Raw genomic sequence first — 20,768 nt, 5'->3', positions numbered from 1 at the left:
TTCTAAATAATAGGCTGACTTTTTCACGTGAATGTCATCACTGAGCTTTTGCTGGTATTGACACTGAAACCGTTTGGAAGAAGCTCTCAAAATGTAGAAAATCGGTTTGCAGACGGGCTCAGTCTTCAGCCGATTCAATCGCTCGGAAAATCTTGACGTCATCAGTATAAATTAAGATGATCGATTTTGTTATATGGTTCGGCAAAACATTCATCACCATCATAAACAGCAGAGGTCATATGTGACTACTATGTGGAACACCAGAATCTATCCTAAACGTCGTGGATTCCTCAACGTTTACCTTCACGTACTGGAATCTCGCTCCTAAATACGTTTTCTGTCAGTTAAAAATCAAGCCTGATATGCCGAATTTAGATGCAGCATTCAGAATACTTTCAATTCCAATCACGTCAAACGCCTTGCTCATATCAGTCTAAATGCAGTCGACCTGGAATCCTTGCGAAATGTAATCGGTAATAATGGAGCAAAATTCTCTTATGTTCGTTACAACAGACTTCCCTTTAATAAATCCGTGTTGAAAAGGTGAAAATCTCATGTGAACCGCATCATAAAGATGATCATACACGATTGATTCAAAGAATTTAGGTATTCTGACTGTATGGCTACAGCTCGATAGTTGGTTCTATCCCGTAAGGCCGAATGCCTTTAGACCGAATGTCATTAGGCCGAATGCCGTTAGGCCGAAAGAGTCTTTAGGCCGAAAATGGCCGATAGCTCTAATGAACGGTAAGGTCGAATGGGTGATTAACAGGGACAGGTCAGGATATCGTCTTTAACAGAAACAGGCCTAGAAGTCGTCGGATGAATTTTCAGGTCGAATGAATTGTTAGTTGTTAGATCAGGATAATTGGCGTTACCTAGAAACCCACAATAACCGCTGTTAAATATAACTAGCAAGAACAGCCTTTGATTAAATGGAGGAAAAAACACTGTTAGTCATTTGAAATAGTTTGACGTTTTGGAGTAAGATATTCTTATATAAAACATTGGTGGCGCCATATATCGATTATTGCTCTTCGGTTTTGTTTTAACCAGTGATACGCATTTGAGTAGGTTGCAAAGGTTACAAAACAAATTTATGCGGTACATATTGAGTTGCTGCAAATATACGCCCATATTAAGAATGTTAGAAACTTTGCTGTGGCTTTCAGTGAAAGAACGTATTGTTTTCAATTTATTGACAATTATTGTCAAATCAACTAATAACCAAATGCCACAAAACTTGTCAAATATTATTGAACGAGGACGAAATATTCATACGCATGTGCCGTTTACTATGACAATTAGGCAAAAATCAATATACTATAGAGAAATAAGAATTTTTAATAAATTGCCAAGTGAAATTACACACGTACAAAGTATCGCTGAATTTAAGAGGAAATGTTCAATTTGGATTAAAAATTGATACAGATAAAAAGATAATTTTTTGTACTCCGTATTTTTTTTGTGAATAGTAATTATCGAAAGATAAATAAATGAACTATTATTATACTAATAGTAGTAACTGATCAAATGATAGTAGTAAATACCTAATGACCCTTCCGGTCTAACGGCATTCGGCCTAATGGCTTTCGGCCTAATGACATTCGGCATAACGACATTCGACCTAACGACCTGCACCCGGATCGCATCAGAAATATGATCATACACGATTGATTCGAAGAATTTAGGTATGCTACAGCTCGATAGTTTTCAACGTTGGATTTTGATCCTTTCTTATGAATTAGTGTAATGCATGATATCCTCCATCTTCTTCTTCTTCTTCTCCTTGGCATTAACGTCCTCACTGGGACAGAGCCTGCTTCTCAGCTTAGTGTTCTTATGAGCACTTCCACAGTTATTAACTGAGAGCTTTCTTTGCCAAAGTTGCCATTTTTGCATTCGTATGTCGCGTGGCAGGTACGATGATACTCTATGCCCAGGGAAATCAAGGAAATTTCCATTACGAAAAGATCCTGGACTGACTGGGAATCGAACCCAGACACCTTCAGCACGGCTTTGCTTTGTAGCCGCGGACTCTAACCACTCGGCTAAGGAAGGCCCAATGATATCCTCCATAATGCCGGGAAATATTCAATCAAAAGAGAAGCATTAAACAATTTGAGATGAGAATTACTTTCAACGCCTGAGAAATGAATTTAATATTTGACCGGGGCCAGCAGATTTACTGCAGTCGAAATTTTGCACACCCTTATTTATAGCATCAGTAAATATTTCATAAGATGTAATGCGACGTCCAACTGAACTCACGGTACCGTAAGAGATGGAATTTTGGTAAACAGATTTGAAGTAGGTAGTCTGCGAAAAGATTTGCTGCTGTTTACTAATTTTCAGACGATCTCGTTCCATATTTTACGTTCTCTGGGAGATGCTGTCTCTTCACGATGAACGGAAGTTACGAAATAGAACAAATCTGGAAAGAGTTGAGGTGTTTTCGAGGAAATGAAGCAAGAGAAAGTAATCATCAAGACTGAAGTCTTTCGTATCTGCTGGTTAGGAGAAATTGTTTAGTAAACCAACCAGTAGATTTCTGGTACTCACTGCAAAAATCAGAAGTAAGCGAAAGCTGTACAGCGTTCAAGATTGAAGAACATTATTGTTCTGCTAGAGGAGCTATTTGGTGATTCGATCATTAATTGATTGGCGATCATTGGCGTTCGTTGAGTATTATTTTTCTTTTTTTACTATTAGGTTTCAGTATTTTTCTATCGATAGAGATTAGTGTGTGTGTTTTGTTTCCATAGTCGAAAGATTTTAAAATTATACTTTATACAGGCGAGCGAGAGCTTAGCAGCGGTATTGTTCGAGTCGTACTGTATTTCAGACACTTTGTCTTTTTTTTAGTGTAGGGAACGTAGTGTCCGGTACTTGGGATTCGCTTTGGATAAAGGATCCCTTTTTATACAGGGAATATTTAGCACGCTTGTCATATTACAAAATCAATTTCATTTTATTTCTTCGAAGTGGATTGCGGTGGGATTTGAATTGTAAATGTATACCTGCCACATTAGGGCGGTTAAAAATTTAAAAATGTTTGAGAATCCAATCTCCCATATGTTCCTTACCATCCTTATCATAGAAATAGTGTTCTGTGAAAATTTCAACTTTCTAGGTGGCGATTTAAAGGAGGCCCAAAGACATTGTAGGTTTGTATACAAATTACTATGGAGAAATTTTGAGAAATGTTCCAAACACGCTAGTACTGTAATGTAAGTACAAACTTATTATCCCATATTTAAAACTCATTCTTCAAACCATAATAAAGAAATTTGCAGAAGAGCGCCGTTTTTAATGTTCTAGACGTTGACCTCTCAAACTGTACACATTGAGAATGGTTCGCTAATCCCAAGCCCCATTAATTGGTTCTCTGTGTAATTTCGATTGATCTGGAGTAGCAACTACGAATTGTACGGTCATCTGTGCTTATGCTTATGTTTCAATAAGAATGAATCATTTCAAGGGGCAGGTTTTGAGCATGTGTTTAAATTACATATCAGATGTGTTGGTCCAGAAGAGCTCGTTTTGTGTGAATGGTATTAAATGTTGTGTGGTTTCGTTTCAGTGTGTATATCAAACAATATAGTTTGTTACACATGGCTCCCTTATTGAAGGTAGAGCTGGTGCTAGAATATATATTACATATTATCTCAGGTTATATCTGTTTTACTGTCAGTTTTTTTTTTAGAATCAGTCAATTCTGTTTACATTGTATGGGTACCTGGTCATTCATTAATCTCTAGGGATGAGTTGGCTGATGAGTTAACTCGTATTTGAGCATCGCATGACTTCATTGACCTTGAGCTTGCTTTTCTAATTCCGAAGTACTGGTGAATTTAAAGATCAATTTTTGAACGGCAATCCTGCACAAATAATACTGGAATAGTTTGAATTCATATCATAAAAAAAATTGTACAGTACTGAGTCATCTCCAAGGGTTTCAAAATTGCCATTTCATAGCACAATTGCAGGTTTCTGGTCAGAGCATTGACAGGTCATTGCCTACTCAACTATCATATTGCTAATATTAATTTGCATTTCTGATTCATTTGAGTGGAATCTTTTGACGTTTTTTTCTTCAACCCTTTATCCCTAAACCAATTGAGTATGATTTTTGTGACTCCGATTACAGAACTCTGTATCATCTGATATGAAACCGTTGGATTGTACATCAACCATGTGATCATTCTGCTGGTCTTTCATACTCTCCCTCGTGGTTCTATCCCATTACATCGAATCCCATCACCCCAAATGCCATCAACCCGAAAACCACTACTCCGAATGTACCATAACCCCGAATGCTGTTATTCAATATTTCGAAAGACTTTGTCCCACAATAATGGAATTTGGGATGATGGCGCGTTCGGGGACATGGATTTTGGGGAAAAGGCATTCGAGTTAATGGAATTCGGAGTAATGGCATTCGGGTTAATGGAATTCGTGGAAAAGGGAATTCGTGGTAATTCGAGGCAATGGGTGTATTGGGGTAGAATCTCTCGTGCTTATATTCATACAAATATTAAAATTTGTGTGGACCTTGGTCTTAAAGCAGATTCTCCAGCCTATCCCTATGTATGACTACTAGGGTGATTCAAACTTAAAAAAAATCAAAAATCCAATCTGCTTATCTTTTCTGCCATCCTTATGATAAAAGTATTGTACTGTAAAACTTTCAGCTTTTTGGGTTACCCAAGGACGATGTAGGTTTATATGGAAAAGACTATGGAGACTTTTTAAAAATGTTACAAACACGTAGAAACCCAAGTAACCACAAGCATTATAACAGCGTTTTCTACTGCATATCAACAACATTGCACATTGGTCCACGGAACAAAATTAAGTGGAATAAATTAATAACTTGGAAAATATAAGAGATAGGGTTTTGGTGTCTTCTGAACATTTGTTTGTCTGACCAAGGCGCGTTATACGCCAATTTGTCCTAAGCGCCAAATTTCATAGCTTTCGAAATTCACTCTCAAACTTTTTATTTTAAAAGATAGCGCAACAAAATATTTTACAATATTGAAAATTATATAAAATGTGGAAACGTTGTAGAACATCATTTTTTTTTCTATATCTGATAGTTTTAGAGATATAGGTCACTTTAGAACTTTATGGTGAAAAATCGGTTTTTCCTCAATACTAACGAAAATATCAATTTTTCAGGCCTACTATGTTCTAAAGAGTTTGAGATATGAGCAAAATACACATTATCTCTGAAGACGTCATATCTGTAAAATTTTCATGTGAAAAGATATAAGCGTTTTTGTAGTTTTTTCATCCACTCTTCCAAGCGTAACATTTCAAAATGGCGCAAGGAAAATCAAAAACTTTTCCCGCTACTTGAATAAGCATATCTTAAAGTATATTTTAAGAAACTTTGGTAATAGTGATTTTCAATTTTCTCTAATAAAATGTGTTTTGAATAATCCCTTAATTGTACCTTAGAAAACAGATTTTTTCAATTCTGAGATTCTAATTCAAATACAGTCGAACATTTTTGTAATCATCATAAATAATGAATCATTCTTAGCTGATGAACGAGAGTGGTGTAGATGTTTATCATGCCCTGATTTTATTCATCTTCTTCTTTCTGGCGTTACGTCCCCAACTGGGACAAAGCCTGCTTCTCAGTTAGTGTTCTATGAGGCTACTTCCATCCAGTTATTAACTGAGAGCTTTTATGCAATTTGACCTATTTTGGCATGTGTATATCGGTGGCCAGGTACGATGATACTTTATGCCCCTGGGAAGTCGAGAAAATTTCCAAACCCGAAAAGATCCGTCGACCGGTGGGATTCGAACCCACGACCCTCTACAGCTTGGTCTTGCTGAATAGCTGCGCCGTCTACAGTACGGCTATCTGGGCACCCTATAGATTTTTATTCATATCGTAATAATACAGAAACGTTAGTTTCTTGCCATAAAATAACATCAATGGAAGGAAAACTCAACGATGTAAACGGAGATTATTTAAATGAAGTCCTGCCAACGATAAATTTGAACTTTTTTTAATAAGGTTGGTATAAGTGTTTTTTGAACTAGAAAATACCTCACTACGTCAATTATATGCATTCGGCTTCCGTATGAAGAGAACATTAAAAATTAAACCGTTTGATCAAAATGCTTAAAAATATTAAAAACTTCTAATTTTCGATAACATTTTATATATAACCTTTACTAAGCCCTCATTTAAGCGGAGTACATATGTTTATTTTCAGTAGCTTTGAAATTATTTTTAATATTAACTTTCGAATATGACCGTTACAAGCAAAAAACACAGCGAAACAAAAATGACATTTTTGCGTGTCTCAGGGATCAAATAATGTGTCAGTAAATTTAGGGTTGCTGAATCTGATGCCATTCTCAGAAATGTTCCAACACGTCACAATTTTTAGCTACAGGTCGCCAAAGTTGTATAAAACACTGATTTTATTGATGTTTACATGAAATTTAAAGCACAATTAATCAATCTTTTTTGTAATTTAATCCACCAAGCATGCAAAATAGAACTTAAAGTTTCATTTCAGATATAATTTGATTGAAATTTCACGATAAAATTTTGATTAAGCCGATTTTTTCAACATGCTTGCAGTCTCCATGCAAAACTCTTCGTTTCTCTTATATGGCAAAATACAATAATTCCATCAAAAAATAACTTACTTACTTTGATGATAAGTATTGTTATACACATAAAGTTTGAATTATGTGGCAAATTAGGCAAATAAATTGCCTTACAAGCTGGCAAACTTGCATGGCTGAAATAATCATTTTTTTCATTTTCAACGGTTAATAACTCAAAAACTAGACGCACAGATATTTTTGAAAACGGCAATGGATTCAGCATCTCTTAATTAAGTGCATAGCGGTATTATGGTTTTGGAGACAACAACGTGTTCCGCAGTGTAATTATAGATTTTGACTAATTTTGAGCTTATATGATTAAAAAGTGCAACAAAATTTTCAATACTCGCATTTTATTTTCTTCGCAAACAAATAATTTATAAAACGCGACGTCATAAGTGTGGAAGAAGTGCAGGTTTGCGAATTTAAGTGGGGGTAATGTCGTTTAGTGTATACACTGTATTTATCCAACACGAAATGAAGCAGTTGTTATTCATTTTAGTTACGGTTACACTCATAGGTATTTGAAAAGTGGGAGAAGATCTAAATATCAATGTATTTTCTTATATTTACAATTTTTACACCATTTAGCCAAAAAAGTTGAAGACTGGTGATGCTGATTGAAATCACAATGATCCAACTAGAATATTTTTTGAATTGAAATTTATAAGCAGCAATCTATTGATAAATGATCGAATCAGCTCCTTGAATTACAGGGAATAAGTGCACCGATAACACACGGTATTAGAGTGGTTCAAAAAATCGTTTTTGCTCCACACCGCTCATTCGATTCTAGATCAAATTCTGAGTGTCCTCCCAAAACTTGAACTTATTTGGATGAAAACTGAGACTGCACAAGCCCTTAAAAGTTTATATGGGAATTACTATGAGAAAAGCAACCAATTCATTCAATCGGTCATAGTGTTTGCCCATGTGCTCTTGGCGATTAGAGCTACGTTGATACTGTGAGATACATTCATCAGCTACAACTTTGCCGAAGACCGTTTTCAAATCGGACGCCTCAGTAATTAGTGAGCTACGGTCGTTTTCTATGAAATTTAATTTATCACCGATATCAATGAAAATTTGGCATGCTAAACATCTACACAATTCTTGGACATGCTATGAATGATTCATTGTTTATGAATGTATTACAAAATGTTCGACTGCATTTGAATTAGAATCTCAAGAACTTGAAAAAATCTGTTTTCTAAGTACAATTAAGGGATAATTCAAAACACATTTATTAGAGAAAATCGAAAATCACTATCACCAAAGTTTTTAAAATATACTTTAAGATATGCTTATTCAAGTAGCGGGAAAAGTTTTTGATTTTCCTTGTGCCATTTTGAAATGTTACGCTTGGAAGAGTGGATGAAAAAACTACAAAAACGCTTATATCTTTTCATATGAAAATTTTAGAGGTATGACGTCTTCGGAGAAAATGTGTATTTTGCTCATATCTCAAACTCTTTAGAACATAGTAGGCCTGAAAAATTGATATTTTCGTTAGTATTGAGGAAAACCCGATTTTTACCATTAAGTTCTAAAGTGACCTATATCTCCCAAACTATCAGATACAGAAAAAAATGATGTTCTATAAAGTTTCCATATTTTCTATAATCTTCAATATTGTAGAACATTTTGTTGTGCCTAAAAGTTGAGAGGATTCGAATGATTGGCGCTTGGGACAAATTGGCGTATAACGCGCCTTGGTCAGACAAACAAATGTTCAGAAGACACCAAAACCCTATCTCTTATAAGTTATTAATTTATTCCACTTAATTTCGATCCGTGGACCAATGCGCATTGGTTTATTCGACAAATTTCAAGAGATGTCAGGCTATAAAGCATTATACCTAGATTTTAAATATGTCAGTGCACTAATAACATTTTATAAATTGCACAGCTACTTTATAAATTGCTTGATGGCTTTATTGACTTCCTAATACAAGTTGAACTGTATAAGTGCACATTTCTACTTTTGAACTACAGGGGATAGGCAAAATGATTGAGATAGGCAAAATTTTACCCAAATTTAAATGCTTATAAATTTTTGAAAACTGGATGAAATTGGATGTATTTAGCAAATTTGGTTTATTTTTAGTAATTTGCTTGCCCATGCTTCTTGGCCACCAGACAACGGAGATGTTCCGGATTTTCCGAGGTCATGTCCAAACCACATTTTTCTGTCGCTTGTTATTTTGTGCGGTGTGCAGTTCTATAGATGGTAAGATTTTTCCAAGAAATTGATATAGATAGATCCAATTGGTGATTGAATTAAGGTGGACGCATTAAGTTTCGTTGGAAATCTTCCGAAATATGGCTATTTTGATAAAACTTGTTCCGCAAAATATCATCAGTCACGTTTGTATTCTCAATCATGTATATATTAACCGGAACTATATCCAAGTTGGCATCATACTTCAAGATAATGTTTCCGGGAAAATATTCAGAAATATTCGATGCTCTGACCAATCTATATTAGGTTCCAGGAGCCCTGGGGGAAGTGGCCAACTAGGAACATTTCGAAAGCATTTTCAGAACCACTGGCTGTAATGACCACTCTTTATTCGGTTCCAAGTACCCCGGGGGATGTGGCCAATTCCAAACATGTCCAGAACCATATCAATATGTGTAACAAACTTCAAGATTTTTGAAGCTGAGGCTTCCGGCAGCATTTTCAGTACCGCCGGCTGCTATGACTACTCTATGGTAGGTTCTGGGGAAGTAACTTATTTCGAACTGCTTCCAGAAGCATCATTTCCAAAAAAAATTGAAGTTCGATGCCCATATTGATATGGTTCCGGATATAAACGAAGTTGACCACTTCTCCAGGGGCTCTTCCAAACAATTTCACTTGATCAATCTAAACATGTCGTTCATATCATTTGAATTCATTGTCAACAGTCAGATGAAATGAATTTAACTCATTTGCTTGCAAACTATTCCGGATTTCTCAGTCAAAACTCATGTTTCAATATATAATAATTTAATGTCACAATCAAGCACTGAAAACACACACGAATTTTGGTTTTACACGTCGACACTCTTATACTTTTATAAGTGACCGAATAGTTGATGAATTACAAGCGGACCAAGATCATCGAAAAACTGTGATAGTAGAACAAGACTTTGGCTAACACAAGTGATGGAAAAGTTCTTATCATGAAGTACAACACGAGTGTATACCAACGCATAACAAACATCAAAAACTCGGGAAATGGCTAGGTGTGAGTAAGTCCGCACCCGTCTGCTCGGGAGAACATGTCAAAAGAAGTAGCAACAAGCTCGGGAACGATTACTAGCGAGTAACCGAGCAAGGTGTGATTTATTATGGTTTTGACAGACAAATTAATTGTATAACCAACAAATCGACAGTAAACTACTAGCTTTTAGTCAAAAAACCTTGGAAACTATAAATCTCCGAGGGGAAGCAGCTTTTTCCCAAATGACAAAATATGACTCTGAGCCGCTCCGAAAACGTTCGCGAATCACTTTTAGCTTCGGTTACTCGGGAGCACGACCGATGCGAGTAAACCAGCGCTCTGACGCTTTGTTTTTGTTCCAGTTCAGAAGAAATGTTCACAACTTTCCATCACTGGCTAACACAACTGTTTCGAATGAGGTATCAGACAAGACTGATATCTCGTTCATTCTCAAATCCGATCGAGCCCTTTGTCCTCTCGTCATTTTGACCAACGTAAGAGAACGATGTGCTAGAGGTACGCAATGGATGGAAAATGGATACGCAAACTCTGTACAGAAATCATCGCAATTTTTTTTTTATTAAATCTGCAACAAGCCTCAAGGTCCAGGACTTGTTGCATAACCGGCTCGAGGCCTAAGGGCTCATTGGTTTATTATCGGAAGCCATTTATTTACCAGAGAGCAATTCCATGATGTGCTATTAGCTAAAGATAGATGATGATTCAATTTCATCCAGTTTGACGTGGTTGCCGTTCTTTCTACGGATGTCGTAAACTGCTGGATCCATTGTTTCACTAACAACATTCAATATGAATGGAAAATATTCAACAAAAATGAATACAGTTGTTTTGGATAAGCAGTTCTTTGAAATAGGGAAAAAAAATCACAGAAAGTGTTTCAAACCTGGAATTTGGTGTGTTTGTTCAGAGCTGCAGCCAATACGTAGAGTAAAGTGATTCACAATAGCAATTTCAGGATTTGTGAAGTTTTCTCATACTTAAAGGGCCATTCGAAGTGGTGACAGTAACAATAAAATAATTGCTGGCTACCACATTGAAAATATCTGAATCTGATAACAAAGTTTGATATCATTTTGGTATTCCTAAAACCGAATTGAAATTTTGTGTGATCATCAAAACTCGCGGTAAATACTTGAAGGACTAGATATCGACTCATGGAATCATACTGAAAACAAAATTGTTGGCTTACTTTGGGACCACCCATTAATCACATGATCATTTTACATGGGCAAAGGACCACGAAGGGGTGTCTGAAAATCCAAAAAAATATGACCACCCCAAGTTACCAAGTAGTACTTCAATTCGCCTTGCGTGCTAATATACTACTATAATGACATGCCCTAAATTAGACGTATAACAGCCCTATAAGAACAAAACGGTGAATTAGCACGGTGGTCACGGCAGTCCATATGATGGTCCCCTGAAACTGTTGTATAGATGCACTTTTCGGTATTTTTGTCAAAATATACTTTTTAACCGTTAGCACAAGAGAAGTCCTTCAAATGGACACCATTCACAAGATCAATTTCAAGTGAGTGGGTTAGAAGCAAAGGTGTGTATTTAAAAAAAAAACTAGTTTAGAAAAAGTTGGCTTTAGAGGGCTTTCCTGCAATGTTTCATTGCATACAAATTGTAGGTATGGGAATCAAGAAAATCTTCTATGAATCACGTTTTTTTTTTTGTTGAATACCTCAAAATGCCGTAAAAAATCATAGGAACAGTATTAATATTTATGTATATTTAAATCAATACCGACCAAAATGCCACTTAAATCCTTTTGCGTTTTGGTTTCTCAAGCCAATTTTTAAAACAATCAATACCCAATATCTCATCTTGTTTTTATTACGTACCCCAACTTTTGTTTACGACATTCACATTTATAGAGCTGGAATCGATCTTGATCAAATGTTTCAAATTTACCCAAAGAGTTTTATTATATTTTTTGCTTTTATCTGAAATGAAAAACATTCTGACTAATCAGCTAAGAAAAATACTTGAACTATAACGATATCCTGTTTAATGGAATATTTGTGGACTAAATCTTATGATTTTCTGAAATACAAATAATAAAGATTATATATCAAATATCATCATTGCAAATTCGTTTCTAATTTCATCCTCATAATAATGATTCATTTGTTGTAATTTTACTATATAACAAATAACGAATTGATTACTTATTTTGATGTTGTTGATAAAATATAAAATTAGGGTCGGTGTTCCCTTAGTAGACACTCCTATAGTCACACTAGTGGCTTTTTACAGCCGTTTTGCTAGAAATCGTTGCAAAATATGGTTTGACATGGAGATCAAGAGCTATTTATTTATGTTCATTGATACACAGATGATCGAAATAAATAGTTTTGCTTAAAGCTCCCTTGTATCTATAGTAAACCGATTGTTCCTGTAGTACCACTAATAAAATAAATTATTTTTTTTTAAACAAAATAAATGATTAATCGGGGGCCTTCCTTAGCCGAGTGGTTAGAGTCCGCGGCTACAAAGCAAAGCCATGCTGAAGGTGTCTGGGTTCAATTCCCGGTCGGTCCAGGATCTTTTCGTAATGGAAATTTCCTTGACTTCCCTGGGCATAGAGTATCATCGTACCTGCCACACGATATACGAATGCGAAAATGGCAACTTTGGCAAAGAAAGCTCTCAGTTAATAACTGTGGAAGTGCTCATAAGAACACTAAGCTGAGAAGCAGGCTCTGTCCCAGTGAGGACGTTAATGCCAAGTAGAAGAAGAAATGATTAATCGAAAACTTATCGATTCACACTTTATAGGAAAAATACCAAAGTTTTGTAGAAATACGGTTTTGATTTGTATTTTGCCTACGACGGCTATAGGAACGGAAATTAGAAATAGTGCTACTAAAGGCACATGTATTTCTATAGTGGCACAAGCGATAATAAATACAAAAATATGAGTTTTCGTAGTTTTTATATTTTTTCATAAAACTAATATAAAAAGCTTTCATATGATATAAAAATAACGCTACTGGCATGATTTTTCGATTTTATACGAATATTTGTTCTTAGCTATGCGGCGGCTATTGGTACATCGACCCTACCTAATAAGTTAACGCTTTATATGGTATCATAGTATTTACATGATACGGTGGCGTAGCCAGACATTTTTTCTAGGAACAGTAGGGGTCTTTACAAGAATTTTTTTTTATTAACCAGCATACACAAAAACCACTTTTTCAATCCCTCTTTTCTTAAATACGTTCTAAACTACAAAATCATTCATATTGTATATTGTAATATCAAAATATCTCAGATTAATGCATAAAAATTGAAAAACAAGAACATCAAAAAACAAATTCCGGATAATCGAGTCTGCAATTCCGGATAATCGAATCCCGGATAATCGAGTCCCCGGATTTTCGAGTCTCTGGATAATTGAGTCCGACCTGTATATTAAAACTTATTATTATGCTGTTTATTTTCATACAAATTTTTGATTTCATATTTTATTACGATTGCTCTTAACTCGATCATAATAATCATTCAGAGTTATTAAATTTAGATTCCCTGTTCGAGAACACTCTTCATATTCAGCGTCGCACATTGTCGTGCCTACATATGGTCGGCGTTAAGTCAGAGGGGACCAAGTACAAAACTTGGGAAAATAGGATTATTTTTTCATTAGATGCGAAATTACATTACCTTCATTTCACTTTGATGAGATTTGATGGATTCTGTAAATTGCGAGAGATATGTAATAAATTTACTTTGGATGATCAATAAAAATCGATAAAAGTAGGGGAACATGGTCCAATTCGGACCTAGTAACAGTTTTTTGGCCATATCTTTTCAGTATGATGAACGACATGAAAAATTTTATGTTTACATAAATGTCTAATTCAGCGCGCACACTTTTGTCTCAGAGAGTTTTAGGATATCTCCTACCGGGACATGACTAGACATGTTTGAACAAAACGCTCCAGAAGGTCCGAATTGGATCAACCCTGTTCCAATTCGGACCCGCCATGTTCTAATTCGGACCACCCTAAGTTTTATCGTTTTGGCTATGGTAGTTATAAAAAATAACTCCGATTTGTTTGGTATCAAAGCTATTGGACCATATCCAAAGGTCCGGATTGGACCAACACATATTTTGTGATTTTCAAACTAGTTGAGCACAAACAGTGCATAGATATATCAAAGCCATATGATCAGATGAAAGCTTAGGCTTGGAGGATTCGATTATAAAATAACACAGACACATTGGAGATTTATTGTCACTAACAGAAACTTGAAAAAAATGCTAACCTACAGCACACCAGAGCACTTCAAAACAACAAACTATTATAAAAGTCAAACGAATTAACTGAAAGGCGTCAAATTTATTGTGTTAGATCCAAGCCAGACGGTGGCTAGAACAACGGTACTCACGATCTCTACAGTTACGCCAGTATTGAGAAATGCTTGATGGTCCGAATTAGAACAGGGTCCGAATTGGACCAGATTCCCCTATGCAGTCAGAGTGGACCAAGTGCTTATTACCATAACAGCGAAAATGATCAGCACGCTGAGGAATGCGAGGAAATGAAAAACATTTCAAGAGATTTGTCAGATTTTTCGACATTGGATGATTCTTCTACTCATCCATCAATAGAAATTCATAAATATTACTTAATTCGAAGCATTTCATATTGATTTTTGGCGATTTAACATATCTGGATGGGTGGTCAGAAATTGCATCAATTTCTGTGCAGACAGAGCGGACCAAGTGTTGAAAAGCAACAAACTGATTGATTATTGCATTTTTTGCGTCGCTTTCAGAGTCCGATAGAAGTTTATGGTAGTTCTATGGTGTATGTATGGAATGTCCTAGAACCCACTTATTGGACCAGTATATTTTGGTTAGAACTCAAGATTTTCACTTGGTCCACTCTGACTGAACGCATATTTTAATATTTCTGGTCTTCAATGCCCTGACCTTGCAAAACCATAATTTTCAAATTATCAAAATGCCACTAATTCCGACGATATGGGTTATTGAAGAATTTACTATACTGATGTTGATGGATGTTGATAATCTGCCCATCTTAGAGATATGCTTACAGTTTGACCATGCAAGCATTGTTCAATCAGAGACCATGCATGCAATTGTTCAATCAGTCCATGCATGCAATTGTTCAATCAGAGTGAACCAACTCACTTTAGTTCTGTCAGAGCGGACCAAATACACATAGTCCATCAAAAAATCGTTCGATCAGAGGTTTGGATTATGATTTTTCATTATTATCACTTCACATTATAAAGTGTGAAAGTAACACGAAGATGTGTAGAAATATTGAACCAAAATTTTAACGAGTTTAAAAATTACAAAGCGTTAGACTTTTAGCCCAGTTTTCTCAAAATATGAAATGTGTCACTTGGTCCACTCTGACTTAACGCTGACCATATAAAGTTGAACATAACCTCAAAAATTTCCCCGATACGATTTAAAATTACTTTACTCTCTATGTGTTTTTTGTCCAGATTATATTTCTCAACATAACAGACAAAAAGGCTGTTATTACAAAAAAACAAATGAAATACAAGAAAAATATTTCAAAACCGAAAGCCAAGTATTAAGTTTAGCTTTCCCAGCACAATTGTAGCTTACTGTGGAGGTCCATATACCCATATCGGTCAAAAGATGCAAATGCTTGTTGCAAATAAGTGGTATAGCATTAAATTTGATTCTTTATTTTCTGACAGATACTCCACTCGGAGATTATGCGTGTTTTATCAATAACGTTACCCCCAGTACCGGACAGCACCCAATACCGGAAAAAGTCGAAAAATTGAGAAATCATGGTCCAATCAAGAGGGTGTTTTAGAAGAAAAGAAAACTATTAAGAAGAGTAATGTTTGCGTAGAATAACACATCCTTGAAATATGCACGCCTCGCTAAAAAAGTAGAGATATTTAAAAATTGTTAAAAAGTTGACGTATCGCCCTAATATTGATTAGTGATTATTTTGCATACGGCAAAATAGTTTGGATCACGCAAGTATGATCGAATTTAATCATTATTTGAAAGTATGGATGTATTTTGTACCATATTTAAACTAAACGTGGTTAAACTACCATTTTGGACAAGCATTTGTTGCCCCCCAGTTTCGGATAGCTTGATTTTTTTTATGATATCTTTGTAATTTTTGCACCGGTGTCTCAAAATAAATTTATTTTTCATGGGTTCCGTCGTACATGGTATCAAACATGCAATAAAAATAAGAATAAAGAACATTCAAAACAACATCGTAAAATTTTTATTTTTCGTCATATGAGCAATTCTCGCTGAAACCAGGCCGCCTTCGGTACTTGTCGTTAGAATTCCAATTTAATGTCACTGATCGCTAGTTTTCGATAACACTATAGGGTAGTCCTTTCAAAGAATTAGAATTCCAATATTATGTCATTGATCGCTAGTTTTCGATAAAACTTAAGGGTGATCCTTTCGGTTTTCTCAAATTGGTGGACCCCTCGTACAGTTTGCGAAATTGACGATTTTGACGTCTATGGCGAGTGCAATAAATGCAAACATTATTTTTTGTACAACAAAGAAACAAGTTTTCAATCGTTGGTGTTTTATTGGATTCAGATGAAGAATAGGAGTATTATTTTGAGTGATAAAATCTGGCGGCCATCTTGGATTTTGACGTCATCTTGGTTTTAAGTAGTAGAATGAGTTTTCTCCTTGTTAGCATTCAACATGTTGAATTTAGTGGCTACCACGAAAAACATGGTTACGTATACTCTTCTTATTATTATTCTTCATTTTCCTAACGTTACGTCCCAACCGGAACCGAGCCTGATACTCAGCATTATTAGTTATAAATACAGGTTATTAAATAGGAATTTTCTTTTATAATGCAATTTTTGATAACAGAATAAATCTTCAGCATATCTTTGAATTAAGAAAAAAAAAAAGACAATTTACACCGTCTTCAGCACATAGGCTGCACAGACTGAACAAAGCAACGGACAACACGTAATACCTAGTAGCCCAGTGATGAATTTTTCGTTTGACGAAAAGTTTTCACCGACTGGAGCGGGAATTGAATCCACACCCCGTGACACAATACGCCTAGACGACTGACCCCGCTAATCGCAAGGCTACGAAGCCCACAATGATAATGATGATTAAACAAATTCAATATATGAAAACTGTTCAAAAACATTGATTGAAATCAACGAACTTTTTTACCATATGCATTGTTGTTCATTGAATGTAGTTTATAGGGGTTCCTGGGGTAATATGCACCACTTAGCCAATTTTTTTTTAACTTCAAATTAAAGCTATATCCTTTCTCTATGCGATGCCTCTAAGTTTGCTATGTTTTCCATGGGAAATATGAGACATATCACATGAAGAAATTCCCAAGATTTATCAAAAAATGTACTTTTTCGCAAACTGTTTAGCTAGCTGGCGTACGAGGGGTTCACCAATTTGAGAAAACCGAAAGCGCCACCCTTAAGTTTTATCAAAAACTAGCGATCAATGACATAAAAATGGAATTCTAACGATGGGTGCCGATGGCGGCCTGGTTTCAGCGAGAATTGCTCATATACGAAAGAGGTTGTTGATGGAATCTTGCAAATTAAGTAAAACTCAAAATGTTCTTGTGAATGTTGCAAATGCATTAAATTGGCTACAAAATACCATTCCTGGAGTAATAACATTCGATGATGTACAAATTTACAGAAATCGAGCCATTTCTAGATTGTGCCCGGTATTGGGAGCCACCTTTTATAATTGGTCAATTTGGTACCAGAATACATCATCGAAATGAAATGTCAAAATTTATATAAATATTTTCAAATTTATTTTTGTACGCAACAAAAATGATAAGATTTAGCATAAATAGGTAACAAGATCACATAAAACCAATATTTTTTAATTATGCTTTAAATGGATTAAGTGTCCGGTACTGGTGGATCTCCCCCTATACAATCGTTACATTGACATTAAACTTCAAATGATTAAACTCATGGTTTCCCAATGACTGGTCAATTTACTTTTGTGATGCACCCTAACACGTGAATCATATTTTAAGTGGCTGGAATTAAGCAGAAACTATCTTTTTTTTCAATTACTGTGGTGGTTGCATTATCATAGAATCAGATCGTGGCTTATTGATTTAACATCGAATAAGCAGAAGTCATTTACCAGAGTGCAATTCCATGATGTGCTCTTAGCTGAAGATAGATGATGATTCAATTTCATCCAGTTTGATATGGTTGCTGTTCTGTATATGGTTGTTGAAAGCTTCTCGATCCACTATTCCATTTATAAAAATGGAAGCGAGTTTTGAATAAATTCAAAGATTTTTTTTTCTGCACTGCTAATTGAAACACATGAAATTTTTCGAAATTGTCGGACACGAGGTCTCAATTTTTTTTCAACGACTGTTTTTCATCTTGGTTTTATATTTTCATCGTCTCATGATGCTAAACAGGAAAAAATTTGCTTGTAATGTGCATTTGGCTGCGCGTTTACCGCTGCAGTAAATCTGGGCCCTTCCGCAAAGTTCTGGCCGAGAAATTTTTCAAAGGTTTGTAAGGTATCCCACAAGCACCACCTTTGAAAGTTGATTTGAATATTTTAAGAAATTTCCTAATTGGCTTTTTAGAGTAGCCAACTAAAGACTATAGGTATCAGTTGAAAGTCTCCTTCAAAATCCTGCTCATGTATTCGGGAAGATTTCGCCATGGGTTTGAATGGAAAAAGTGGAGACTTTTGAACTTCTTCAATCTTGTCAAGGAAGTCTTAAGAAATTTTTCGAGGATCTCGCCAGAAAACTGGTGGAATCTACCAAGTTTTAAGCCGAGAGCATGTCAGGATGGACAAAATTTAGATACAGACCTTGAGATTTTGTGGGACAAAATTTAGATACAGACCTCGATAGGTATTTTAACGATGAAGAATAATGCCGAAAAAACAATCCGAAACTCGTGAAAAAAAAGCTATTCAATGAAAACCGACTGGCAAGGTGATGTTGATTAACACGTAAAGGAATAACAATAATAACAAAATTGGACAAAATTTCCAAATAATCAATGCCTAATAACTTTTTTCCCAGGTATCTGATTGCTTTATAGTCTACGGCAATGTTCTTCATCGCAAAAATACTTTTCGAGATTTGCGTCAATAATTTTTATAGAGGTCAATGGCCGACATCTAGCGATTTTTATTTGCAAAAGTAAGTTTTTCATACAATGCAAAAGTTACTTTTCCATACAATCTTTGAACGGCTGGCGCTAAAATATAATCTCATCGTGTCATCATATCACAATTTTCATGCAAAATCACTCAATCATACTGAAGGTGACATGGCGTCCGAAACTCGTCAAAACTTAATTTTGTTGTTAACATTAGGTAAATTTGTTGCAATTTTAGAAGACAAAGAAGGAAACTTAAACTAGTAAGAAAAAAAACGATACTTCTCATCAAATATTCTAAATCTCATGTTTGAGGTTATTTGATGAAAAGGACCGTTCTTTTTTTTTTTTGTTTTGAGAGTGAGAATTTGTTTTTTCTCTAACACTGACACTGCACGTTTATTTTTGAAGTTTGTGCTGAAAAAAATCATGCAAGGCTAAATCTAGTTTGTTGTCTCTTATTAACAGAATAGTATTGCAAGTCTTTTATCAGTTGGCAGGGGAAGAAAATCAAAACTCCTAAAATATCAAAAGCTCAAGCAATCGCTTCCTTATCTTTATTCATCAATTAAAAAAATGTGGACTTGACAAATGAGCAGTTAGTGTCGTCAGGCAGTAACCGCTTCGTGTCATGAGGTGTGGTTGCGATTCCTGCTTCAGCCTTTGAAACTTAAGTATATAATAGACTTATTCTAGTTAGAGAGCGGGGAGACAATTGTACGATTCCTTATAAGTTTGGTTCAACAATTTAAGCCTATTTAAGAAATAAGGGCAAATTTCTGGTGAAATGTTTGCAACTATGACGTGAATGATCACTGTAACAACGTGATGCTGTGGTACAACCTATATTCATATGAAAGGAAAATATTTGCTTAAAACAAAATTTAAATATGAACACCACCAAGAAGTCCAAATATCACGCAGCTGTTCGGCAAGACCATATTGAGGGTTATGGGCATTGATCATTTCCTTGACGTCCCATGGAATTGAGGCACATGTACAAGAATGGTAAATTGACAAAGAAAGCTCTCACTCAATAAAAGGCTTATTTTATTGAAAGCCCATTCACAAATTTCGTAACTTTGAAGGGGGAAAAATATTGTGGGTGGTTGTCCTCGTAATATTACAGGCCATACATAATATGTAGAATTCCCATACAAAAATGGTACAAGAGGGTGGGTAGGTGTCTATGGCAATTTTTAGTATCAAAATGGCAATTTTTAGTCTCATGAATTTGGTGAATGAACCCTTGAACTGCGAAAGTGCCCGCTAAGCTAATACACATGCACTGTCTCAGAAAGAATTAGAAGAAGGTAGTTGCCAACAAGATATTTCGAAAGAATAGCTGACGTATAAAAGAAGGGATAATTTTTGATGGACATTATACCGATGAATTTTACACACCATCAATTACCAGTTTTCATAAGAGACACATTTTTATCCGCAAAACAAGATACTGCACTGTATCTCATACTATTCGGGGTAATGGCTCATTCGGGGTAGTGGCGTTCAGGGTAATGACCCATTCGGGGTAATGGCTTTCGGGGTAGTGACCCATTCGGGGTAATTAGAAGAAGGTAGTTGCCAACAAGATATTTCGAAAGAATAGCTGACGTATAAAAGAAGGGATAATTTTTGATGGACATTATACCGATGAATTTTACACACCATCAATTACCAGTTTTCATAAGAGACACATTTTTATCCGCAAAACAAGATACTGCACTGTAT

At 35.4% G+C, this 20,768-nt stretch overlaps 1 protein-coding gene across 7 annotated transcripts in view; it reads right to left on the bottom strand.

The window, feature by feature from the left end:
* The window catches only part of LOC5579261, a 241,587-nt gene that overhangs the window by 211,169 nt on the left and 9,650 nt on the right, over positions 1-20,768 (bottom strand). The window contains exon 1 of one of the 7 annotated variants that reach the window (XM_021852763.1): positions 10,051-10,251. The exons of 5 other annotated variants lie outside the window; for them this stretch is intronic. The gene's annotated coding sequence lies outside the window, so the exon portion shown is untranslated. Of the gene's footprint in view, positions 1-9,700; positions 9,719-10,050; positions 10,252-20,768 lie in introns of those variants that run through there. One more of the 7 variants, XM_021852768.1, reaches the window with a different exon arrangement.

The sequence above is a fragment of the Aedes aegypti genome, chromosome 1 (genome assembly GCF_002204515.2).
Source record: "Aedes aegypti strain LVP_AGWG chromosome 1, AaegL5.0 Primary Assembly, whole genome shotgun sequence".
Lineage (NCBI taxonomy): Eukaryota > Metazoa > Arthropoda > Insecta > Diptera > Culicidae > Aedes > Aedes aegypti.
Note: the sequence above shows the minus strand (reverse complement) of the source record. Positions and strands in the feature narration are given on the sequence as shown.